This window comes from Peromyscus leucopus, chromosome 1 (assembly GCF_004664715.2).
Source record: "Peromyscus leucopus breed LL Stock chromosome 1, UCI_PerLeu_2.1, whole genome shotgun sequence".
NCBI lineage: Eukaryota > Metazoa > Chordata > Mammalia > Rodentia > Cricetidae > Peromyscus > Peromyscus leucopus.
The window spans coordinates 140,784,472-140,810,035 of NC_051063.1; the positions used below are offsets into that span (position 1 = coordinate 140,784,472).

General features: G+C 42.1%; 1 protein-coding gene across 3 annotated transcripts in view; it reads left to right on the plus strand.

The window, feature by feature from the left end:
- Mctp2 (multiple C2 and transmembrane domain containing 2) overlaps window positions 1-25,564 on the plus strand; it is a 279,955-nt gene that overhangs the window by 21,554 nt on the left and 232,837 nt on the right. For 2 of the 3 annotated variants that reach the window (XM_037198670.1, XM_028880331.2), the window contains exon 1: window positions 16,690-16,886. The exons of the other annotated variant lie outside the window; for it this stretch is intronic. The gene's annotated coding sequence lies outside the window, so the exon portion shown is untranslated. Of the gene's footprint in view, window positions 1-16,689; window positions 16,887-25,564 lie in introns of those variants that run through there. 3 annotated transcript variants of the gene reach the window in all.

Here is a 25,564-nt window from a genome sequence, read left to right on the forward strand (position 1 = left end):
AGAAATGCCAGAGACATAGACATGCTTCTAGACAGGAAGAGCCCAGGGAAACAGGAGGACCAAGCAGATGGTGTCATCCTGCCTGAGATCATTGAACATGAAGTGTTGCAGCAAGGGGAAAAGTGGCATTCAAGTCAAGACTGGCAGGTAATTAATAGCAACTACCAGTGTCTCTTTCTTAATTGTGACCAATGCATCAAGAGATCTTAAGAAATTTACAGAGGTGAAGAGGTTGGGCAGATGGCTCAATAGGTAAGAGGACCAAAGTTGAGGTCATCAGCATATGAATTTAACTCCAGTTTGGGTTCATTAGGTTGGGAATACTCAACATGTTGCATATTCTCATGGACAGAATTCATGGACTGAATGAGAAGGACAAAAGTGAGCTGAACATCATTCATCATCATTCAAGTTTCCTCTTCCTTACTGCAGACATGAGGTGACCAGCTGCCTCATGCTCTGGCTGCCATACCTTCACTGCCGTGGTGGACAGTACCGTCATACTGTGGGACCCAATAAACCCCTTCCTGCTCAAGTTGCTTTCCTCTGGCATTTTGTTAAAACCACAAGAAAAAGCAATGAAAACATCTGTCCTGGAGTATGTGTACTAAATGTTCACTCAGTAGAAGTGATACTGGACTTCAAACACGTGGATGACTAGAAGAAAGAAATCTTATGGTCTTGAGAATAAGTGCAAAAGGGAGAACACTGGACTCTGGACTGAAGATTTTTCAAGAACTGTAGAGAAGAAAGAATTTTCCAGTGCAAAGTCAACAATGTTTTTCGGTGAGAGGCAGCTGTGGCCTCACCCATTAGAGAGGCCTGAAGCCAGCAGCCATAATCACATCTCATTTAGGAGGAAATGCAGTAACTTTGTGGCTACATAGCCTGAAGACATCTTTGCATTTACAGGATGCTGGGAGGCTCTAGGCAGAGATGGTTTATCATTTGCTCATTAGTGGTGCATCCTTCATGAGCTTTTACCCCCTCCCCCGAGGTACTCAGGGAGCTCACACTGTCAGCATGTCCATGTGAAAAGACTTACAGACTTTTTATTTTTTATTTTTTTTTAATCAGACTAACAGTGATATGTGCTGCTGGCTGCAGACCTTGGATTTTTTTTTTTTTTCCTCTTAGATAGTTCATAGAAGCAACTCTTGTAACTACTGGAGGAATTGATGCAAAACACTAACAGTTCAAGAATTGTGAGAAAACTCAAAAGAGAAGACAACATAGAATCTAGTTTATTTATTTTAATTAAGATAATAGCCTAAAATTCCCTTCCATTAATTGCCATGATGTTCCAATAGGAATCAGATCTCTTTGCTCACGATGCCTCTGGAAATGGGAAACCTTTATAACTCATTGAGAGAGGCTTTCCAAAGCAGCAAAGTTAGGGTGAAGCCATGGAGCCCCTACTCCAGTCCTAGATGGATGGCAGCCAGACAGCTTTCTGGTTCAAAGGACCCATCTCAGCACTTTAAGGAAATGGATTTTAAAAACATAATACAAAATGGAGGGCCTGGAGGACAGTGTATCTGAGATTGGCACTCTGTTAAGTTTTTATAACACTACCTAGGCTTCAATGGTCTTAAATTGCGAACATTTTGCCTCTGTGGATGTTTAGACAAAACCTATTACCTAAGAATGGTAAAGAGAGCACCTTGCTTAAAACAGTAACTGAAAAGAAAGTCTTTAATCTCAGTTCATTCCAGGAATATGACTGCAATCTTTTAATAAAATTACAGGGGATGAGGTGGTGTACAGGAGAAATGTCTGTTGTTAACCATCAATATGGGAACAAAACAATGGATTGCCTTTCTTTTTGTTCATTTAGTGAAATTAGTCCTAGAATATAAATGTGTGTGTGTTTGTGGGTGTGTTGCTTTTTTGTTTTTGTTTTTCGAGACAGGATTTCTCTGTGTAGTTTTGGTGCCTTTCCTGGATCTTGCTCTGTAGACCAGGCTGGCCTCGAACTCACAAAGATCTGCCTGGCTCTGCCTCCTGAGTGCTGGGAATAAAGGCATGTGCCACCACCGCCCAGCATGAGTTGCTCTTTTTATTGCTGTGAAGAGATACCATGTATACTGGCTGGTTTTATGTCAACTTGACAAAAGCTAGAGTCATCATCACATAGGAAGGAGTCTTAATTGAGAAAATGTCTGATCCAGCTGGAGGGCATTTTCTTAGTGATCAGTGGGAGAAGGCCCTGCCCATAGTGAGAGGTGCTGCCTCTGGGCTGGTGGTCCTGGGTTCTATAAGAAAGCAGGCTGAGCAAGCTGTGGGAAGCAAGCCAGTAAGCAGCACCCCTCCATGGCCTCTGCGTCAGCTCCTGTCTCCAGGTTCCTGCCCTGTTTGAGTTCCTGTCCTGACTTCTTTTAATGATGAACAATGCTGTGGAAGTGTAAACCAATTAAACTCTTTTCTCTCCAACTTGCTTTTTGGTCATGGTGTTTTCTTGCAGCAATAAAAACCCTAACAAAGACACCATGACCAAGGCAACTTATAAAAGAAAGCATTCAATTTGGGGCTCATAATTCCAGAGGGTAGTAGAGTACATGATCATCATTGTGAGAAGCATGGCCAGCAGGCAGGCTGGCATGACCGTAGAGCAGTAGCTGAGGAGGGAGAGAGAGGGTGGGTAATTGGGAATGTTGTGGTCTTTGAAAGCTCAAAGCCAGTCACCAGTGATCTTAATTCTTTCCAGACAGTTTCACCAAGTTAGGACTGAGAATTCAAGTGTATTAGCCTATGGGGACATTCTCATTCAAACCACTGCATTGTGTAAGAGTTTCTACTTAACAGTTCAAAAGTACAAAGTAGGTTTGAGGCTGTGGGACAAAGAAGGGAAAACAATCAGTTCCTATGACCTTAAAATCCAATGAAAGAACATACCATTCTGTGGAAAAGGCTAATCCAAAAATGTTTTTTAGCAACTTTACTCACCATCTCCCAGCGCGAAAAGTCAAGTGTATATCAATAGAACAGACAAACCAACTGTGATATATTCATACAATAGAATATCCAGCAAAAAAAAAAAAAAAAAGAACACAATGAGGAAAGAAAAAAGTCAGCCTTACATAAAAGCATATAAAGGTGTTGTCCTATTTATCTGAAGTTCTAGAATAGAAAAACTGAACTGTGGTGGGAAAAATATATATCAGAAATGAGATCGAGACATTGTGAATTGTGAGTGTGACTCTCTCTCTCTCTCTCTCTGTGTGTGTGTGTGTGTGTGTGTGTGTGTGTGTGTGTGTGTGTGTACACGGATACTGACAAGAGAAATAGATGATGCAGTTTTGGAGGATAAAGACAATGTCATATCAGTTTGGCACTACACCTGTGTTTATCAATTAAACAGTGAACTTATTTACATTTGGAACTATGTATCATATATATGAACAGAAAATAAACCTGAATTCTAGTTAATGGTATGATGGATGATGTGCAATGATACCTTCTGTTTACTTTGAGATGTGTCAAAAATTAAACAGAGGGATAGCGGGCAGAATTGGTACGTAATGAAACATATGATAGAATATAGGTGGTAAATATATAGGTTAATGGTCTTATAAATGCTGTATGCTTAAGAATTTTCATAATAAAATGCTACAAAAACTCCAATAAAATTAGGGCTGGGGTGCGTTGACTTTCAAGCATGAAATTTATCATCAACATTGTCATTACCATATCCATTGATTAAGTTAATGAGAATCTGTTTGGGCTCAGATATATTCAAAATATGAAATCTCTTTACACAGTCCTGAGTGCAGGTGCTATTCCAACTCAAATGTGCAGGAATTCAGCTTGTTCAAGGACAGCATGCTCATGTGCCATATATGCTCTGCTCATTTATTTACTAATATTGTTTGCTTTTGTTCTTTTTATAAGTGTACTAGGTTTCCTGTGTGTGTCAAAATAACTAAAACAGTTTGAGGGTCTTGAGAGTCATGTTTGAAATCACTTTTGTTCGGATTATAAAGCATATAAAATAAGCAGGGGGAAAATGATCACCCCCAAAGTTGAATGATTACTCTCCTGAAATCCATGGATGAATAGTAAACAGAGCTCAGGGGAAAGGGACATTGCCATGACTGATTTTGTTCATGCTGCAGATGGCTGTAGACATATTGAGGCCCTATTAAATGACAAGAGATATGATGTTTGATCTGGGAAGGACAAGAACGCCATCAGTCTATGACAGTTTGGGTGCAAACGATGACTTTTCCAAGGACAGGAATAGAGACTTTGATGCTGACATATTTGCATCTTTCCCCTCAGAAAGGAAAGACGCAGCAGGGAGCTTTGGACCATGAATCATAACTTTGATTGCTTGCCAGTCACCTGGGGAGGCAAAGCTGCTTAGTGACTTCATTTCCAAGGCCATAATAATAAAAGCCACATTGAGATCTTGTCCAAGTGTCTTGAAGGAAAAGAACCCATCACGTTCTCAGTGTATTTCAAAGAGCAACTGCGTGTGACCTAGAAAATTTGCTGGCTGTCATCAGGAAGTGGAAATTTGCCTGTGTGATATTTTAAGGATTGGAGACAATGAGAGTGATGAGCCTTGGAAGAAGTCTTAAGCATTATTACAACTGTAGAGAGACACTTTTCAGTACTAAGGCAAAGGCTTATAAAATTTAAGTGCTAGACCCATAAAGACTTATTCCTAATGGAGGATGTCTGTCTTTCAGCAAGTTTTTCCAACCTGCGGCTGTTTAACTTCTGTCTGGAATTGGATCAGTTCAAGGAATTAATGGGAGGTGATTTCACGTCCATCAGACCCTGACTAAGTATTGAAAACATGACAAGAATTTGGAGGCTGGACTCTCTCATTAGAACAAGCAATAAGATATCCAGTGTCACAAAACTGATAATAATAATAGTAATTATTGGGTGAAACTACTGAAAATGCTTGATGTGGCTAAATATCTTCATCAAACAGCCTGAGAGATGGTACTCTGAGTACTGAAGATTTAAGCTATGAATTCAGATATCTTCTCTTCTAATGAAGTCCACTTGACTTTTAAAAAATTGGGTCATGTCCTTTTGTCACCTAGAATCAATGTCAAGATAGACACAGTTGAGGTTCGGTCAAATGCCTATATGCTTAGACTTCCGTTCCTGGCTGTGTTGAGATAAAGGAAACTGGATCGATCCCTCTCCATCTCTAACAACAGTGACATTTGTCCTGATCCCAGGAATGGAAAGGAGATGAGTTCTGAATTTCCTTCACTTTACTGGCTGGAGTGAGCACGTTTTATAGTTCAGTGGTAGGGACACCAAGCAGAGACTGTTGGCTTTTCTAAGCTCAGGGAAAATTCCCCAGGACATGGTAGCTTTAATTTAATCGGGGGTGGGGGGGTGGTGGTGGTGGCAGGGGGGCGTAGAGAAAGGGAAATGTATATGTACAAGAAGAGACAGAGATTGGGAGAAGCATGAACAGATTGCTCTTACTATGTATTTGAATGTGAATAAGCTCAGGTAGCTGAGAAATCCAAATCTGAGCAAACAGTTGTAACACTCTCTGAAGTTCAGACAGAGCCTCCAGGCAGAGTTCATAGTATCTACCAAAGGGTCTTCGTCAGAGTTTCTGTTGCTATGGGAAAATGCCATGGCCAAAAGTGACATGGGGAGAGAGGGGTTTATTTTACATTCCAGCTTACAGTCCTTTATGAAGGGAAGTCAACGCAGGAACTCAAGGCAGGATCTTAGAGGCAGGAACTGAAGCTAGGTCATGAAAGTGTTCTGCTTACTGGCTTTCTCATGGAGGATTTTTATATATCTCATGGAGGATTTCTCAGCTTATTTTTCTTATATATCCCAGTGGCAATGTCCAACTGACGCATTTATCTAGTTATTCATTATCAATAACAAGTCAGGAGTCAGATATCGGGGTAAGAGCCTGAAAGATCAGAGAAGCAGCAGAGCATCAATCTACAACTGGTATCCAAACGGGAATAAAGGAAGGGACATAGAAATATTGGGAGAAGTAATGCTTGGAAAACCTCTCATCTAACCTAGATTTGGTGATGATGATAAACTGAGATTCAGGATGCTCAAAATGCATTAAGCAGATCATGTATTTCTTGGACATTTATTGTGTACCTCCCCTATTTATTAGATAATCATCTCCAGATTGGTCTCCAGCATCCCATTCTGACGCTCAAACACACCCCTTTCCCTTGAAAATTAAATGAACTATTGATGTGACTGCAATGATTAGAGTATGGCAGAACTGATGGAATATAATTTCTGAGACTGTGTAATAAAGTTATGCCTCTCCTCCATCTTATATGGAAAACATGGGGAGGTATATGTAGCCAGGAATCATGCTGTACAACCAACCAGGTTTAGAATTTTGAAGCAGATTCTTTGGCTCTAGGTTATCAACAATGATATAGCGCTTGAGGCAGCTTGCCTGAAAACTCATGGAATATTCTGAACCAGAGACACTCATCAGAACATCCACAGATGATGCCAGAATCATCCCCATAGAAACTCTGATATAGTATACGTTTGTTATTTTAAATTACTGAGGTTGGGAGTTGTTACACAACAATAGATAAGAATCACATCATGTGTGTGGGTTCTTACAGGCACTATGGCAGGCAAGGAAACAATCTGCAAAGAGGTGACAATGAAAACTGAGTTCAGCCTGATTTAGGCTGACTGGATCAAACTTTGGGAGTCTGATGTCAGGCAGTTTATTGCCAGCATACTTAAACACAGTACAATTTTGAAAACAAAACAAAACAAAACTCCTTGGTATAGTACAATCCCTTGTGTGCTAGGAGGCATAGTTATATCAAAATTCAACTCAAATTATATGTCAGTTCTTCTAAGAAGATAAGTGTTAGAAATAAGCTACTAGTATTAGTTTAAGCTCCTAAGAAAGGGTCTGGTATGGTCTTGGCCATAAAGATAGCACAGAGGTCATTTGTGCTATCAGCTACCCTGGGCCTTGGTTGAGGGAGCTTTGGGCTATACAGATAATGCAAAGGTCATTTAGACTACTGGCCACCTCAGGTCCAGGTGTGGGAGCTCAATATGGCCTGGCCCAACAAATAATGCAGATCATCAGACTATTAACCATCTCCAATTAGCAGTTTTTTTGGGGGTGGAAAAACAGGTTTTATGATCTTTCCTGTGAGAGGACAATCCCAAATGCTTAATATTCTTGCTTTCCTTGGTGATCTGTGTGCAGCACAAGGACCTTCGTGCTCCCCAAATATATGTATGAAGTTTTGAAAAACCTTATTTTCTATAGACTGTCCAGAAATGAATGGTTAGTCTAGAAATATAATTTGGTAAGGGGTATCAACACAACCTTTTTACAAAGATGGAAGCGTTTGCTCTTGATTGAACCATTTTAAGGTTGCAGAGTTTGTACTGCTCTGGAGACTCTTAAATGAGAAGGGTTGATTCTTGCTAGTTGAGGAGTGAGAGAATTTTGGAGGGAGGAGACAGCGGTTATTTTGGGTGTTGGAGGAGACAGAATCTCATAATTTATATTTAGCTTTCTTCCTCCAAACTCAGAGGGTGACAAAAATGTGTGAGGTGGTTGGAGAGGTGGAACACCAAGGACTTGGTGTGGGAAACCATAAGAAGGAACAACGTCTGTGAGAAACAGGAACAAAGACCAACCAAAGACACTACTCTTTAAACCACAGACGTAATTGTGACTTTTATCTTGGGGCTCAACTATTGTGTGTGAAAACAAAACAGTGAGTCTTTTAAATAGTTCCTAGTAATATTTACCCTTCTTTGCAATATGAGAATGTGCCTCTACCTCTAGAAGAGCTGGTGAGTCTCCACCGCCTTAGAGAATAACACAGTCAGATAAGGTACTGGGGTGGTCTATACATCGCTTTATTGACTAGAGGATTACAGCATTTCGTCAAGTGGCAATGACAGCCAAACCTTGAAGGAAGTGTGATCCCTAAGGACAATCCATTTTCTTGCCTGACATATTACAGCCACCCACACACAGTGTGAACTTTGATTTTATTGGGACCATTACCATCACTGCTGACATATTCAGGCCGTTCCCTCTGACTTATTTGTCTATCTTGTTAATTCCCACTCTCTCCTCCAGTGCTCTGATCCTCAGTCTGTAGTTGCTTTACCCTGGCAATTTAAATTCTTGTTTGCTTTTTCCGTACTGCTCACCGACCCCTGACTTTTTCCATGTTTAATTTTCTTCCCTTTGACTTCTACTCATACTTTTTATGGCGATGATAATGGTGCCCTCTATTCTCTCACTTTACATTGTCATCGTTCTTGCCTGCAGAGGACACAAGCTCCCACTGGTCACACCTTGCTGAACCAGGCACTTCACAGTTGTGTGGACTACGAACAGTCAACAGACAAACATCACCATCAGCATTTCAAATGCTGGTTCTCAGACGTCAGTTCAAACTCTTAGAGAACTATCCTGTCAACTAACAAAATCCCATTTCAGCAATATACTAAAACAGCCTGCTCAGGCAAAACAGTAAGGGCTTGAGATTTGAGGAGATTTGAGGAGCTCTCAAAAGGAGCAATAGGTTGTTATTATTGGAGAAGGGAGATTAAAATAATGAGTGAGGCATTGAAGGTGATACAGATGTAACGGAGGCCTGGCATAGGTCTGCATGAGCATGCAACTGGATCCCTTTCTTATTTTGTGGTTTCCAGAGCATGTTTCAGCAATGAATGTGTATGGATGAAGCATACACAGTTTGAAAGATAAGTCTGGGATTTTCAATGAGGACCACATTTTGAACATTCATTAAAGAGGGGTTAGTTCACTGAAATATGCCAGGAATAAGACAGGTAACAAACTCTCTCTCTGTCTCTGTCTCTGTCTCTGTCTCTGTCTCTGTCTCTGTCTCTCTCTCTCTCTCTCTCTCTCTCTCTCTCTCTCTCTCAGTGTGTGTACACATGTGTGCATGTACATGCCAATAGGCTATATTCAGCAGGGACTGGCTGAGGAACTCTCTTCTCTCCAAATCATCTCAAGTATATTTTCTGTTTGATTAGATATGGATTCCCTTCCTGTTCTTCATTTTAAAAGCATCAGAACAATAAGTTCAAATTAAGCAAATATGCTTTATAAAAAGAATATAACCTTTATAGAATGTACACTTTTCCCTTTAGTTAGGTGTTTCCAGATAGGGAAACAATTGAATGCCTATGTGATGATTAGTGTTCTCAACTTATTTTTTTATAACTTTTATTTTTGAGATTATAATATAATTACAACATTTCTCCCTGCTCCTTCTTCCTACAAATACTCCCATATGCCTCTCTTTCCTTTTTTAAAATGCATGACCTCTTTTTAAATTAATTATTATATGATTATGTATATGTATATACACATGTATTCCCTAATGTAACCCACCTAGTCTGCATAATGTTACTCCTATGTATGTTTTCAGGGCTGACCATTTGATATTGAATAACCAGTTAATTGGTGTGCTGTTCCCTGGGGAAGCCTACTTCTCCCAGTTGAGGTGTTCTTTAGTTGCCTATAGCTCTTTGTAGGTTTGAGGCCTTGTGGGCTTTTCCTCATCTACTTGGGCATGTCTATTGGTGTTGTCCTTGTTCAGCTCATGTTTAGGCATTCATGTTTGTAAGTATTCATGTGTGTAGCCTCTGACATTATTAGGAGACATAATCTCTAAGCAACCCTGATCTTCTGACTCTTAAAATATTCCTGCCCCCTCTTCATCAAATTTCCCTGAGCCTTTGGTGTGGGAATGCTTTAGAGATGTATCCACTGGAACTGGGCTTTACAACTTTCAATTTTGATTGGTTGTGGTTTTGTATAGTAGTACTCTCCCTGTTAGAAAGAGAAGTTCCCTTTATGAGGGGTAAGGATTACACTTATCTGTGGTATAAGGACAAGTATTTATAGGTTGTTGTTAAGAAGTATGCTGCTTTAGTAAAATAGTGGTTGTAGGTTCTCCTTCAATAACCATGACCTCAACAGCACTGAGTAGTCAGCTAGGTTTCCTGTACCAGGCTGTTGGAGCCCACTGAGGTTTCCTGGTGGCTTTACCCAGCAGAACTGCATAAGAGGATGATTGGACCATGGGCCTGGATACCAGGTGTTTGGAAGGGTCTATTTACACTTGGCTATATCTAGCAAGGGAAAGGTCTTTTGCCTCACCCCTTGGTATTGTTATAAAAAGCCTTTTTGAATAAAATCCTGGGCTGGTAGGTTTTGACCCAGGCCCTCCCCAGGCTACCCTGTGTTTCTGTCTTTCCTCTCATTGTCTAGATATCTCTATCTAAATATTTCCCACATTTCCCTGCTCAATAGTACTCCAGTCATAAAAGTGGGGGCTGGTCCCCCACACCAGGCACAGTCTTCCTCTTGTTGAGCAGGTCTTAAGTCCAGTTAGAGAGCTGTTGGTTACTGCCGAGGTCTGTGTGCCACCACTGCACCCACACAATTATCTTTCCATGCTGGTTGTTTATGTGGTTCAGAGCACCATAGCTTGGTAGGACCTTCTGTTACCATGAAAGCTGGTCCTCAAGGAGGAGTTCTTCAGATCAGTTCCAACTCAAGGGCCTCTAGTGTCTGAAGTGAAATGTGTGTCTTCAGCAATACAGACTTAATTTCCACCTCTGGGAATGGGGGGTGGGGTGGGCAAACAAGGGCTATAGCAATAGACTGTGTGTTTGGGAGCCTAAGAACAGCCCCGGACAACTCAAACAGGGATTCTTGTGTCTAGTATTGGGGTTTTTGTTAGGTGATGTTTGACTCTCGGAGGAAGCATTGTCATCCTGATGAGAAAAGTTTATTAAAACTACTTATTTATATACAAAATTATATGTATTATGGGTTTTTAAAAGAAAGGATGGCTAAAAGTATAATTCCTTATGACTTTCAGACACACTTATTGTTATTTTTAACCTTCCTCCCTCCCTCTTCTGTGTTTACCTCCCCCCTAAAGTTCCCCCCTTTTCATTTCCCTGATATTGTCAGTTTGATCAGATTGAGAAATGCAAAAGAGGCGAATAAAGCACACTTCTGGGTGTGTCTGCGAGGGATTGGTTGGGGACAGTAGGCATGTGGGCTGGGCTGTAACAGGGGGCCGGGAGAATTTCCCTGAAGATGGACTTACCCAGCCCATAGCGGCCAAGTGAAATAAAATGGAGAAAGGTGAACACCAGCTAATGTAGGCTCCCTCTGCCCTTGCTTCCAGGTTTCTGTGATGTGAACAGATCTATTAGGCCCTCCCCTCCCCACCATAATGCACTGGAACCTTCGTAAATCAGAATGAATCTTTCCTGCCTTTAGCTGCTTTGCTCAGCTATTTGGAAACACCGAGAAAGCCTAATTAGCCCAATCTAAATACTAGAAATTAGTTTAATTTAAGCTGAAATTTTTTATTATTTCATTTCATATTTTGGGCCCATATTTTCTCAAAATGTGGCAGCATTAGTCATTTTAAATCTGTACCTAAACAATTAGTAAGCAAGTAATTGTATGCCTAACTTGCTTAGAAATATTGTTATTACACACTTAATAAGGCTCCATTAATTTCTGTACTAATTTGTAATCACTAATTAGTGAATCTGTACTGTCTTTGTAGGTCAAAATTCCAGCCAGTAATTGGAGGTTAGATAAATAAAAACTTATACAAATTACATGTCCTATATAGTTCACGAAGACACACAGGTGACATGCATTCAACATTTGTTAATATTGTTAGTTATGAGTGTGATTATTATTTCTCCCTGTGTATATATATTTAAAATTTCTGATTTCTTGAGTCAACATTATGGAGCTATTTCTAGACAGGTCTGGCTTCATTCCATGAATTGTTCTTTATCTGCTAGCTGTGCCTGTGAGCATCCTAGGCTTTGTACTTCAAGATCTTTTTCACAGCAAGTAGGGCTGACTCAAATTTCTCTCCTGCTAACTCTCTCAGTGTTATTTTTCCACATATTCTCCTGAACTTGACTCAGGACATGCCTTTCCAGCCTCTTTGGGCTTTTGCATCAGAGCTGCCTCCCTTAGACACACTCTGCTTGCTCATTTGATCGAACATTTCACCTTCTAACCAAGCTCCAGGACCCTAGAAGACAAAAGCCATCATGTTTTTTTCCCTCTTCCTCCTCCTCCCTCCTCTTTTTCTTCTATTCATAGTATCGATAATAGAGCTCAATGTATTGTTGATTAGGGGACACAGACTAGTCACGTGGCTTATGGCCATAAACCCAGGTTTAAAAATTTTTGAACTTGAATGTTTTTAGGTGGGTATGTCTTGTGCCGTTTTGACTGTTTTTGTCCTTTCCTGAGTTACAACAGGCAATCTTTTATTTTACTAGCTTGCCACAATAGACACCACTGCTTGTGTTCTTGGTTGTAGAATTCGAGCATGTGTTAGCTATGACAATATGTCAGTGACTGCATTGCTTATTAATGGAAGATTGGTTAACATGGAGGGTTGCTTATCATCCTGCTAATCCAGTCTGGAAACATCTGCTTGTTCCATCTCAGACTTCAGAAAAAAAAGTGCATCCAAAGATAGCTCCTCTGAACAATGAACAAATAAATATTTCCGAGGAATTGCTAGAAGTGGGACATGCTGAGTATTCCAGTGGTCCAGTCAGAAAGGAAAACAAGGTCAGTTGCTGTTGTGGGATATTTGTACCCTTTGAAGATGTACTGCTGTGATTGGTGTAATAAAATGCTGAATGCCCAATATCTAGTCAGGAGAGAGAGGTAGGAAGTCTGGGCAGAGAGAGAATGCTGGGAAGAAGAAGATGGAGTCTCCAGCCAGATGTTGAAGAAGCAGGATGGGCAGTACAGAGTAAAGGCAACCAACCTGCTTAAGAGAAGGTAGATTAAAAGATATGGGTTAATTTAAGTTGTAAGAACTAGTTAGGAACAAGCCTAAGCTAAGGCCAAGCTTTCATAATTAATAATAAATCTCCGTGTCATTTTTTGTGAGCTGGTGGCCCAAAGGAAAATCCATCTATATATGGTGCCCGGTGTGGGGTGCCATGTGTAATGAGTCTTTCTCTGCCCTGCCAGTGAGCTCCTGAATAACAACTTCTTATTAATTATGAAAGCTCTGCCTTAGCTTAGGTTTGTTTCTAACTAGCTCTTATAACTTAAATGAACCCATTTCTATTAGTCTACAGGCTGCCACATGGCTTATGGCTTTTTGTCTCTCCTCCTACATGTCCTGCTTCCTCTGCATCTGGCTGGTGACTCCCTCTTTCTTCCTTCCAGAACTCTGTCTGTCAGGAAGTCCCACCTATATCTGCTGCCTAGCTATTGGCTGTTTACCTTTTTTATTAAACCAGTCACAGTGACATGTCTTTATATGGTGTAATCAAATATCTCCCAACAATATTTAATATTTACAAACCTTTAGACAGGTCATAATACTCTTGATTTAAAGTGAGGACACAGCCCCAGACTCATGAGATGACTGCCTGTACCAAGGTGCCAGAAGCATCTATCAAGCTAAAAGGCCCATGGTAAAACTGGGCTTATCTACTGTGCTGAGGGTCCTGTGCCCTCTAGAGAGTCTAGGTAGTAGGGGGTGGGGTGGGAAAATCAAGTGTAAAAGGAAGAAAAGAAAAGAGGCTTAGAAAAGGAGCAAATGTTCCTTTGAAGATGACAATACAAACAGATTAAAAGAGCAAGCAAGGCCACATAAGAAACTTTTGTCTCTCTCGCTCCTCTGCCCCAGTGAAGTTCCTGTTCTGTGGTTCCCGCAGCCCAACCGCAAGTTGAAAATGACTCGCAGCATTTTGCAATCATTAAAAGCTATAGAAAGTGAAACAACTACAGACAGAGATGTCTAAAGTGATATCTCACCCCACCTCCCACCACAAAATGTGCATCCGTCCAGCTGTCCAGCTCTCTTGGGGGGGGGAGGGAGTGCTTTGGATGCTTGATGTGTCTTTTATCTGTCCAAAGATATTACCTGCCCCCCTCCCAGGAGTGCTTGCCTCGGAGAATAATTCAGTTGTCTTTAGTATTTGAGCTTTGCTACGTCACCAATCACAGCTCCATTTAAAACTATACAGGGCTCATCAATTTATAATATGCTGTTGTTATATTGGATTTCTTAATTTAATCAGGTTGTGAACTGAGCCTTAGTTTATGGGCATGGGTCAATGGTGAAAGAGATGTTACTTTAAGAATGTAAAACCTCCTGAGTTTATAATAGGCAGCCTGTTCTCTCTGGCCTTCATAATTCATAGCAGCAATAAGGTATGTGGTTGAAGTCTCCCAAGAAACAGCGCCGTGGTCAGTGTGATTGCTGACGTGGAGATTTTCCACTTCCAGACACACTCGCTTTCACACATTAGACAATGGATGCCTGGTTGCATGACAGTCTCATACTAGCTTTTGGTTTTTTAAACGTTCAGTGCAAATCCATGTTTGGTGGGGCCCATGTATAACTCTGCATACATAACCAAACTACTGTTCCATATCTGTCATGTTCTACCTAGAGGCCATATTTCAGGGGAGGAATCTTAGCAGTGAAACATGCATATTTGAAGGATGCAGAACAATTTAAATGGGGTAAGTTATAATTGATAGACACCCAGAATATGGGATGTGGAATGTCGGAATGAGAGCATCCTTCTTAAAAAGAGCCAACAACCAATGTAATCAAAGAAACTAGAGATCTGACTCTTCTCTGCCCTGAGGGACCACAGTGGATCTCCATGGTGATGTCTCCATGTCTTCCTACCCAAGCTGGTTGTGCTATCAAGCTATCAACCCAGCCCAAGTCCAGAGGGAGGGCCAAGGCTAATGTTAAGAGTTCAAATCCCTTTGACGGCCAACAGAAAGCTTCCTTGGCTCTGCTAGCCATGCCAGCAGTGATAAGCCCTGGCCCTCTGACATCATTCTCCTTTCCCTTCACTGCTCCTTCTCATCATTTAGGGAACAACAATGGTAGAAGCTGAAAAGCAATTGAGGTACACACACCTATCAGGATGCAGACCGTGGCAAAATGTGTTCTGTTGTCACAGTGCCAGATGCGTATCATGTAACAAGGGAGTGGACTCACTTTGCTACATGGTATTGAGAAAATGGCAGCCTTTTAGGGTTAGTGCAAACAGTTTTTGCTATTCTGTTTACCCAAGCGAGTTTTTCTATTGTACCATTGTCATTTCATCCCCCTTTCATAGTGGCAGGTGTGGAAACCTAATTTAGTAGGTCACTCCAGTCCTAGCTCCACTTGCCAACTGTATTTTCGCCCGCAGTGTTCAGCCTCCCGAGTAAAGCAGGGACCTTTACAGAAATCGAATTGCTTACAAAGCATATCATAAAACCTTCCTTCTGAATCCGTCAACAGAATTTATGATAATTCCATGTAGCAAATCATCTCAAGTATCCCATTGCAAGCATCCAGACGAAGGCAAAGGTGACTTCCTCCTGGTAGCTATTGAGGTATGTAGGCTTCTCTGGACCAGGCAGTGGCTTTCCCCATTTCTTCCTACTCTTGAATACTTTCTTCTTTTTTTTTTCTTCCCAATCCCTCCTAACTTCCCACCTAGGATAGATGGTCATTAGCTCCTTCTTAGTGAATGGCTACCACAGGAGCGGGGGTGGGGGTGGGGGTGGGGGGTGGAGGGGAGCTGGATGGTGCTGGATGGTGCTGGACACTGGCTTTAGAATTTCTCAGACTTGATGAGATAGCTATATTGAAATTGAGATTTATTAGAGGGGAGTTTGGAATCCTAATGGTTGGGTGATCTGCCTAGTCACAATTAGTTGTTGGGCCAGGATTTGATTTAAAGGCTTTCTGAGTTCAGAGCCCTGCTCTTTACCCATCAATCACACCAATTACACTCCTCTCCAGTTACAGACCTCCTGTCCCGACAGCAGCCTGTAGAATGCTAAGTCTGTCCCACACCCAATTTACCCTATCGGTGGTAACTCTTGTATCTGATTTCAAAACTGCTGCTTCCAGGAAAGGCGAGTCCCCGATCTTCCCCGATAGAGCCCCTCGGAGCCACCCACAGGCCTGCAGGGGGCAGAGTGGAAACAGAGGAGGTGCAGGAGCAGCAAGGTTGACAAAGAAAAGAAACACAGCCTGAAGGGAGGAGGGGAAGACACGGGGAAGAAAAAAGGCCAGGATTTACTGAGCACCTGAGTGTCATTAAGAAGTCTCTGAGTCCTTGGAACAGCTCCCAGGCCACAGGGCACTCTCATTTTTGGAGAAGCGGGGGGGGGGGGGGGGGGGGGGGGGGGGGGGGGGGGACGGGGACGGGACGGACGGACGACGACACAGCAGATCTGAGTGACTGACTTCCACACACTAACGCACCCATGTGGCACAGGTTTCATAGGTTTAAACCCTTGGGTGCCCTTTCTTAGGGTTGGGGCGGTACGAAGGGAATTTATTCTCTGTCTGGTGGTCTATTAGGGTCGGGATGGGAGCATCGTGAGGTCCTTTGAGCATTGGTGAAGACAAGTCATTTACTAACAAGTTTGTAGGACACATTCAGCCTCTTTCCTTCTTTTCGACTTTTAAGACACACCTTCCTCCCCCGTGAGCCAACCCAAACGAATGATCGGAGTAATCACCCTCTGCGTGCCCAGCCAGCCTAGAGAACAGCCCAGGCTCCTTCCTGTCACACCTGGCAGAACCACCCGCAGCTGCCCACGCGCTAGCTGGGAGGCGGCTCCAAGGTGACGCGACCGCCTCCTCCCCTTTAAGGCGGGGCTCACAAAGGGGTGGCCGAGGAAGTCCCGCGGCCCTTGGGACACTCTTGTCTCCTCGGCATCAGGGCTGCTTGGTGCTCTCCTGAGCAGCGATCGCGGCTACAAGAAACAGCAACGGTGGATCCCACGCAAGTGAGGGGCGCGCGCCCGCCGCGCTCTGCTGGACTGGGGACACAGTCTCAGACAGGTGAGGGTGGTGTCTGGTTGGTTCACCTGGCCGCGCACAAGGGCCGGGTAGCAGGGTTCTGGACAGCCGGATACTGAGGTTGTACTTCTTCTGTCCTTTTAAAGCCCAGGTGGGGAGTTATTGACTTTGGGGGTCCAGGATGGGATGTAGTGGCGTCCTAACCAGTGGTTGGCGAGTCAGGGTTCAGAGAAACGTCTTGTGGCTCAGAGGCAGACGTTAAGTATTGGCTAACTTGACAGGGCAGTCTGTCCCACAGTTTCTTATCATTTTAAAGGCCACACACTCAGTCTCTCCAGAGTGCAGCGGAATTATCATCTTATTGCTGCCAGAATCCGGGCTTTGCAGAGGTCAGTCCTTTGCTTGGATGGGGTTTGATGCACTCTGAGTTCCTGGAGATGTAGAAACTGTTCAGTCTTTGCGCTGGCATTTGCTCAGTGACAGGGCAGCAGAAAGCCTTAGAGTAAGCATAGGTTCCAGGCTCTCAACTACATTACAAAACAAAGCAAAGGCTAGGGATGACTGTAGTGAATTTGCAAGAAAAGGTTTCTGCAGTTAGTCCCCCAACGCTGTCCAGTTGTTAAACAGAGCTCCTCTCCTAACGCTGTCTAGTTGTTAATAGAGCTCGGATGCCTTGACAATTTCCTGGGGTGAGTCTTCTCTGTTAATGGACGACCTCTTTTGCAGTCTGAGGATTCCAGCTGCACCTGCATGCTGGACCTTGTGTGCACTGGAAACTACAAGCCCAGGACATGTAAGGTGTTAAGGAGCTTTTCCATGAATCCCGGGGCATTAGAACACTGCTTTCTCCAGGCATATGAAATTCAGTTGCTATTATTTATTGTGTGGGGTCTCTGGATGATGATAGTATAAGCATTCAGGCTTTGACTGGGTCAGCAGCCATTCAATTAAACAAATACTATATACCTGCTAAAGGTGAGCCTACTAAAGATCAGGCTGATCTGGGTTTTGGTAGCACAGATGCTAAGACAAGGGGGTAGAACTTAGAACACTTATAACTTACAGGTGGAGTTTAGAAAAGCCCAGGGCCACATTTATGATTTACTTCAGGACTGTCACCACAGGGAAAAAAGTACCACATAGGGAAAAACACAAGTCTGAGAAGGAGTACACCATTAGCCACAGTGAAAAGAATGATGAAAATTATCATTAAAATAAAGTAAGAACCAATGACGATCAATTATATAAAAGGCCACAGGCACTTAATCTTATGGCATGAAATACACACATAGTAGATATCAGCCCCCCACCCAGATGAGAAACTGAGGCACACAGCAAGGCAGTAATTTGGACAAGGAGGTTGACCTAGAAATGGAACGTGGGTACCTACCTCTGTGTGCTGTTTTGATAGTCCATGCTCTTGTAAGATCAGATAATGTAGATCTGAAAGACTGGCTGGAAATTAGATTTCAGTCATGTTCATAACAATCTGCTGCCTCGGGTTAAAGTAGGCTGAAGTGGATAAAGTGAGCAGTGATTTTATTGGGATTGTGTTGGTAAACTGTGACCTACCTGGGACAAGTAGAGGGACTGATATTTTTTAAAGGGAGAATTATCCTGTGACTTTTTTAGTCTATCTTAAAAGGATTAATATGTCCAAGTGAGCCCAGTTACTAAAAATTCATATGTATTCTTTCTATGTCATACACTTACATGCTTTAACAGTTTAGCTTAATTTTTTTCCTTAGCTGGAAAGTGAATAAAAACCATCACTGTTCCCTAGAAAGAACCTTGTTTATATATGTAAATCCATATCATATTAATAGATACATAACATTCATCTTTCCATCAGCCCATCCCAGGAAAGGCAGCCCAGTGTGCAGATTTGGCAAGGAATCCTTGGGATCCTCATGTGACTTTTGTGTAGAATCCATGACAGCTCTCCTAACCACATCTCCAAGTGCACACACGCTAGAAAATTGACCTTCTAATTAAAGTTATTATGCTCTCTAAAATCAGTTAAGCTAGAACTCATTTTTTTTTTTGTCAAGGAGAATGTTTGCTTTCTTAAAACCCTTTCTGCAAATGCTGTTAAGTAAACACAAAAGTCAAAGCTGTTCACACTTTAATTATTTTTGAGGTATTGCCACTTAACTGATGAGAAAGAGCTTTGCCCATAGAGAAAGATCAGGGGGATATTCTGCCTGGATCATGTTTCACAGGAGTTTAGTTTCTCTGTTTGTAGTGAAGTTGATGACACCCTAAACTCCTCTTTATGAGCCTTTAAAATTGTCTGTAGGAGATGTGTATAAACCCATGCTTGAGTTGACTAAGGTGGTCCAGTAAAGATAGAGCTGGACAGATGATGAATTGGAGAAATTTCCCAAAAATCCAAAGGGCCAAAGTATGTCTGAACATTGAAGCTGTAATGTCTGAGGGTTTTGTGTATCCTGACAGGCAAAGAATAAGGCATTCTCTTGTAGAAAATCAATACAAAATTTGGGCATAAAAGTGAATATTTATTTAAATGAGGATGAAATAGATAAGAACTTGAACATTTCTCTCTCTCTCTCTCTCTTTTTTTTTTTGGTTGCAATCTTATTGGGTAATTTATCAGAACTGTTTACAGAGCAATGCTTCCTGTTTCTAGCCTGGCTTCCCTTCTCCTGAGACTACTTAGTTTCTACCAGACGCATGGATCATAGAGGCTGAAGGTTGAAGCTCTGGTATTCATAATGAGTGAAAGGCAATTTAGTGTCTGGAGGCCAAGGACTCCCAAACCCTTGATTAGAGAAGAAGCAGCTGATGGGGTGGCATCGATTTCTAGATTGTTAGGGACTCTTAGCACCTATGTCTAATGAACAACCCAGATGACCTCTAAGGCCTTCCAGGGATCTTGCCTATTTAGTTACTATTTACTAGGGATTTTTTGTATCTCCAGGACAGGGTTTCATTGATCACAGTGCAGGGTAGATGGTGCCCTCAGGAAGGGTCTTTGGTCTTGTTTGGAATTGGTAGAGTTACTGAGTCTAAGAAGGGCTTTGTAGGTGAGCAGAGGGCTGCAGGGAGCCTGAATGCCTGTTGTTACATGCTGCTTTTAGTGATGTAGTAATGTACCTTAGTCAGTTCTTATGATATTCTTTCAGATCAGCAGCACGAGCACGTCTGAGATAGCTCCTTGGATGCACAACCTCAGGCCCTACCTCAGGCCCCGGGTATCACAGCTATGCATTTGAGCAGGGAGGTTTTTATTGAAACACCTACCAGATGATGTAAGGTATGCTTCAGAATTTTAGAAAACAGACCAGGCAGAAAAATCCCTTTGGACCAAGAGACAGAGGGGTGTTAGTAATAATGTACACGTATTAATATTGTAAAACAGATTAAGCACCTCTCTTCTGAAGACAAGAAATCCAGAGGGTTCCAAAATCTGAAACTTTTTGAATATTGGCATGATGCTTCAAGGAGAAAATTACACACTGTACAACTTTGTCTTTTGCCCAAAATTATTTAAAACATTTTATAAGATTACCCAAATGCTAGGTGCAAGCGAAACACAGTGAACTTGTGTACAAACTTGAGTTCAGACCCTAAGCTATCTCACTGTGCGTATACAAATGTTATAGCATATGAGAATTTGTCAAATTCTAAACTCTTCAGGCCCTAAGCATTTAAAATAAGTGACATATATATATAGTAAACACTGGAGCTCGTCTTGTTTATGTGTATCACATCCTTATATCGTGCCATGCATTGTGTTAAAAATGTTAATGTTTAATCATTAATATAACCTCACGGTGAGGCAGGGCTTTGATGCAAAGGTGGGAAAACTGAAGAAGAGAGCAAAAAAGGCTTTGCCTATCTTATGTTCTCACAAAAGTATGGAAAGTAGTTCAGGTAGGATTCAGGAGCAGATAGTCTGGACCCAGACCCATTTTTTTTTATCCTGCCTCAGAGAAATTTTCATGGATGCCACTGTATTGTGTTGGGCAGCAAGGAGGAAATCTGGAAGGCAGGCACAACAAACTATTTGGATGTACCTTTTAAACCATTCTTTCATTTTATGAGCACCTGGTTCCCAAGATTTTCTTTAGGGACAGATTCCCATATTGGGGAGGGGGTTTCATATGACTCATTCCTACTGCAGATGTTTAAAGTTTGAATACATTGATTACTTCTTTGTCACTGTGATAAAATACTTGATAGGAGCAACTGAAGAGAGGACAAATTATTTTGATTCTTAGTTTGAGAGGATATAGTCTATCATGGCGGGGAAGGCATAATGGTGGGACCTGTAAGCAGGTGGTTGCAGGTAGTATCAACAGACAGCTTAGGTGGATAGAGTCAGTTATAACTCCTAAGACCCACCATCCCAGGCTGCAACCCACTTCTTCAAGGTAGGTGCCACCTCCTAAACATTAAACAGTGCCACCAGCTGGAGACCAGGTGCTCAGACACATGAATTATTGGGGATATTACACACTCAGACCCCAACAAGCAGTGAATGGACATACTTGCATAACATGGGAAAGTCCTTTCCTGGAGCCATATTATGACCTAATAGTATGTCTCCAGTGAGTTTAATTAGGAGTAGTCGTGATTATGGAGGTTGGCTTTCATTAGATATGCCAAGATCTGACCTGAATTTGGGCTCGGGATAGAACCAAGGACCTCCTGCATAAGGGGCAAGTTTTTCATACTAGACTTTTCTAAAATCAAACCCTCTCCCCGAACCATAGAGGACTTGAAGGTGATGTGTATAACCATTGTGTATTGAAAGATGTACAGAAGAGCTGTGCCTTGTGTTTTCACAGCTGTGAGTTGTTTTTTTTTTCTTTTTGAAAACAAATATTCATGTTTAATCTCAAAATAGCCTCAAATAATCAAGCTGTTTAAGTAAAAATATATAGCTACAGATATAAGTATATGTGAGGACGTACAGAATGATGGTGTTCTTGAGTCTGAACTTCAGGTTACTGTCCTTGCTTTTCCTCCAGCTGTAAACATTGAGTTTATGATGGGCAGCAGTGTCTACGTTTGATAGCCTCAGCTGCTTCATCCTCATATTCCTTTTTGCATGTGTTCAGTCACTCGTGGCTTGTCTGGTTGTTAGGTGACTGTGGAGGTCAGGAGGAGATTGGGTCAAACGTAACCTTTGCTGACGTAACCGATTAGACAAGTATAGACTCTTCAGTGCCTCTTGTTCTGACACTCTGTAATGACATATTTTTGTCATTCAGGGTTTAAGCCTGTTTGTTGGGCTTGAGACAGTGGGGGATCTGGAGGTGTGGATATATTTGGGAGAAAAGTAGATTTACAAGGGTGATCAGGTGAATGGGAGTGACGAGGACAAGGAAAGTCTTGGTCTCAAGAGGGGATTTGTATCAGTTTGGGAGGAAGAGTATTACGAGGTCTATGAACCCTGTGTTTGAAATGACTGTGTGTCCCAAGGCAGAGGATTGGGACCCTACAATCTAGAAGTGAGTTGTATAATGCAGAGATTTGAAACAATGGGTCTTTAGGTAATAGCTTAATTATTGTCTAGTTATCACCTGGTTGAATAATGCAGTTGCCATGACAACTGAGGGAACCAATTGAATAGATTCTACAACTAAATGATAGAGAGTGGGCAAATTAGAAGGGGGTTGCAGAGGATATGTGACCATCCCTCACTCTGGCTAGGAAAGATGCTAACACATTCCACTTTCTTTGAAGTTAGGGTGGGAGAGGTTGATTCCTACCCTTTCTTTAGAAACTGGGGATGTATTCTCTGCTCCCATTGACCTTTATCACATTCCAAAGCTGGAATTGTGACTAAGAGAAAAAATTCTCTTTGAGGAAAAGTCAACCAGAGCTGGCCACAGCAGTGGTGTGAACAGGGAGATTGTTGAAGGCCAGCTTTCAGAATCTGATGGTACAGAAACTTCACGTCATTTTTAGAGCCCATTTCCTATGGTGTGACGCCTTCCTTACTCAGTCGTGAGGCAGAGGGGAGGGGCTTGGTCCGGCCCCACCTTGCTCTGCCCGCCTGTGTTGACTACCTCAGGGAGGTCTCACCCCCTATGAGGAGGGGACAGGGTTGGGATGGGGGAAAGAAAGAGAAGAGTGGGAGAAGGGGAGGGAGGGGGAAGAGGGGTCGGCATGTAAAATGAAAAAAAATTTTAAATTTCACATCATTTTCATATGTAAAAACCTTAATTTTTCTCTTCTATATCATGTATTTCATAAAATTATGTTTTTTTTATGTAACCCAGATTGAACACATTTTGTTGTTGATGCTAACACAATTCAGGACAACTTTTTAAAAGCAGAATACATAGATAGTCTTAGATGCACAGAGTTAAGTAGAAAGCTGTTTGAAATAAGCTAAAAAGTTCCTGAAATGAGAATTTGGTCTTATTTGATCCTGTCTTATGCACACTGTATACTAGAGTTTCAATTGTTACTAAAACAAGTAGATCTCCATCCCTTTAGAGCTTATAGCACAGAATGGGAGCTAGACATTTCACACTGAGTGACCCTCAAGGGCTGTTTAAGATAAGGGGCAGGTGTCATGAGAGCTGGTGGTGAAGGGCAACCTCTAAGCAGAGCTGCTGACCATGGGAGGAAGCAACAGGTGGGGTGGTTAGGCAGGGACACAAGGAGGAAGTTTGCGAAGCACCCTGGATGGATGCTTTTGAGGAACTGCAACCTCCGTTGTTTAGTTTCAGCATTGTTAGCAAAAGTAAGCAAGTGAAAGAGAATATTCGTGAGAGATCTGTGAGCTGAGGATGAGGCCCCAAAAGAAAATATTAAGTGTATGTGTGTAGCAAATACCATGTTGTGAGAAGTGCTGCAATGAGACTACTCGGTCCCAGAGACAAAGGGGAGGATAATAGATAATACAGATGATCCCCTTAAAGAGCAACCACAGAACACCACAGCAACTTTCAAACCCCAACTAATGACAGCAGCAACGGGATGATGATCGTGTAACACTGTTTGGGTTTGTGCATGACGGGCTATTTTTCAACATTATAAAACATATTAGGGTTTTAGATTGAGAACCTCTTGGTATATCAGTCCTGAACATTATATTTCTTGAATCACAATAAGCAACACCATTGCTACAATAGCTTTGCTTTGAGTTAAAGATATGCATCTATTGGTATAAATCAATTAGCTCAGCTTCCTAGATGATGTTCTTTGGGGACATGACTTCTAGGGTCAGCTCTTGCATCCCCTGCTGTTGTCCCATGAGTGAGTGATAGCCCAGAGGTGAGGAAAGCTTTTTCCCCTCATGTAATTAGTTGGTGGCTGAGTCTGTTGGGTAGAATGGGTCTGTAGCTCTCTGTCTACACATGTCTTGTCATTCTGTGCCCAAATGTCTCTTGCCTCTTGCCTAAGCAGGCCCCATGTTGATCTTGCTCTGCCGCCCCTTCCTTCAACATGGCCACCTCGAGGTCCTTCCCTTCTTATCTTCTTTCTGGCATGTTTACATTCTAATGTCCTTCCACGAAGCTGAATGTTAGGAATGCTGTAGGAATCCTTGGTAGAAGTCACCTTCAGCATTTGGGACTTGTCTGAACAGGTAGGTTTGTCGACATTTCTTTCCTTCCCTTAAAATTTCAGGTGAGCTGGCAAAGCCAAGGTAGAATGAGAAGAAAGGTTCCCAGGAAGTTGTCTTTGTTAATATTTAATAAGACATGGGAGGGTTAGGAAGGCACATTATGAATTGTCTTTAAACCTCATGAACTTTTAATGTGTAAAACAACAAAAAGTTTGAACAAGCAGGTGTGGCTCAGGTCATTTCTAACTGATTGACAAGTTTGATTGTGTTATCATCTACTTCCTCTCTGACATCCAGCCTCAGGTCAGTTCCTAGCTCCATGGTAAATCCAGGCTACCACTTGATTCACCATTTGATTGCATCTGTGTTCCATTGTCAATACATGCTTTCCGTCGGCAGGTTTCAGCTTTGCACTTAGTGCTTTTTATAGATGACACAACATACAGAGTCGTCTGGTGTGTTTTGCATTCTGTGTACTCACTCTCCGAAGTCACTGAGCCTCTGCCTGGTGCAGCTTTATCTTAGTCTTTTTACTCTGAAGGATCTCTACTCAGCAGAAAGCACTCTCATTTGACCGAAGAGGAAACATGTACAACTTACAGGTACAAATAAACAAGGAGATTGGTGTTCAGGCCAGTATTTGTTTGTTTAAGTTTTACTCCATTATTGCATTTCAAATGATCTCTATTTTAGTTTTTCTTCTCTGTCTTACTACTTAAAAAAAAGTTTGATGTTACCTTCTTTTTTTTTTTTAATTAAGAAAGTTTTTTCATTCATTTTACACACCAATCAAAGATCCCCCTCTTCCCTCCTCCCGCCTCTCCCCCACTCCCCTCCACAAAAAGGCAAGGCCTTCCATGGGGAGGCACATCCAGTAGAGGCAAGTCCAAGCCCTTCCCCCTGCCTCAAGGCTGCGTGAGGTGTCCCATCATAGGTAGTGGACTCCAAAAAGCCCCCTCATGTACCAGGGATGTATTCTGATCCTATCACAAGGGGGGGGGGCGGGGATCAGATCAAGCTATACAACTGTCTCACTATGCAGAGGGCCTAGTCCAGTTGGAACAGGGGTGGAGTGGGAAAGCAATGAAAGAGATACCATGACAGAGTGAGATATCATGGGGATAGAGAGAAACCCAGTGCTAGGGAAGTTACCAGGAATCCAGCTAGATCT